We start from the raw sequence: 1,188 nt of genomic DNA on the forward strand, positions 1-1,188 counted from the left end.
TCCTCCAGCCCCTAAAGAAAGGCTCAGCGGAAGTTATGGAAGAGAGTGACATTTAGAGCCAGCTCTGGAAGGATGGAGAGAAGTTCACCGAGAAGAGAAGATGGAACAGAATGGACAGTAGCAAAGAAGCATGAAATTCCCTGGAGAGGCAGGGAATGATGAATGCTCATCCAGCGTGACTGTAGGGTTTTCAGGGAATCAGAGACAAGACTGGGAAGACAGTCCTGGATTCAGCTGTGGTAAGTCCTGTATATGAGGCTAAAGAAATTGATCATTATTTTGTAGGCAATGGGGAAGCAGCAAACAGCTGTAAACAGAAAAATGATATGTTTGAGTCTCTTTTTTATATCATGTTGGAGCTCCTAGAAGTGAAGTTTGGGGCCGTGCTGGACCCAGAAAAAAGCTTAGGAGACACAGATTTGAGGGTTAATGACGTTCTTCTCTGGAGTAATGCACAGTGAGCATCAGCATGAACATACGTCAAAGACACTTAGATGCTAGTAATATTTTTTACCCAGTAGGACAAATTAATCTCATATTCACTCATCAGAGTTATTAAGTACATATCACGTACTTGGTTCCCAGTGTGTTCAAGATTTGGAGCACAAAAGTGGTAACCCATTGCCCCTGCTTTGTAATGAATTTATAATCTACTTGGGAGTGAACCATACATGCATGAAAAGTAAAATAACACAAAACAGTGTATTATTAAGTATCAAGGGGGCATCATAGCAAATCGGTGCCATAACAATTACAAAGAGAAAGCAATAATGATTAGCTGTAATTTTCAGGAGGAAGTGGGACTGAGTCTGGTCTTTTAAAGAGGGTTAGAATTTAGGGAGGTATGCATTCATAAATAAGACAGATAGGCAACTAAAGAAATTCCCTTGTACAAGGATAAATGTGATCACAGAGGCCTGCTGAGGATCACACAGAGGGCCACAAAAATCAGAGTTTTGTGATGAAGAGAAAGATTAAGAAGGGCTTCCCAGAAGAGGTATCCCTTAAGCTGAGTTTTGGTGGACAAGTAGGAGAATAGCTAGATAAAATAGGGAAATATCCACATATGCAAAAGCATAGAGATATTAAGAACTTGATGCATTCAGGCAAATAGATGGGAACTGCAAATACCGCACAAGGCTGGAGTGAGGATGAGTTTGTGGAAGAGGCGGGAAATGAGGCTAAAAA

This window comes from Neofelis nebulosa, chromosome 3 (assembly GCF_028018385.1).
Source record: "Neofelis nebulosa isolate mNeoNeb1 chromosome 3, mNeoNeb1.pri, whole genome shotgun sequence".
In the NCBI taxonomy this organism is placed as follows: domain Eukaryota; kingdom Metazoa; phylum Chordata; class Mammalia; order Carnivora; family Felidae; genus Neofelis; species Neofelis nebulosa.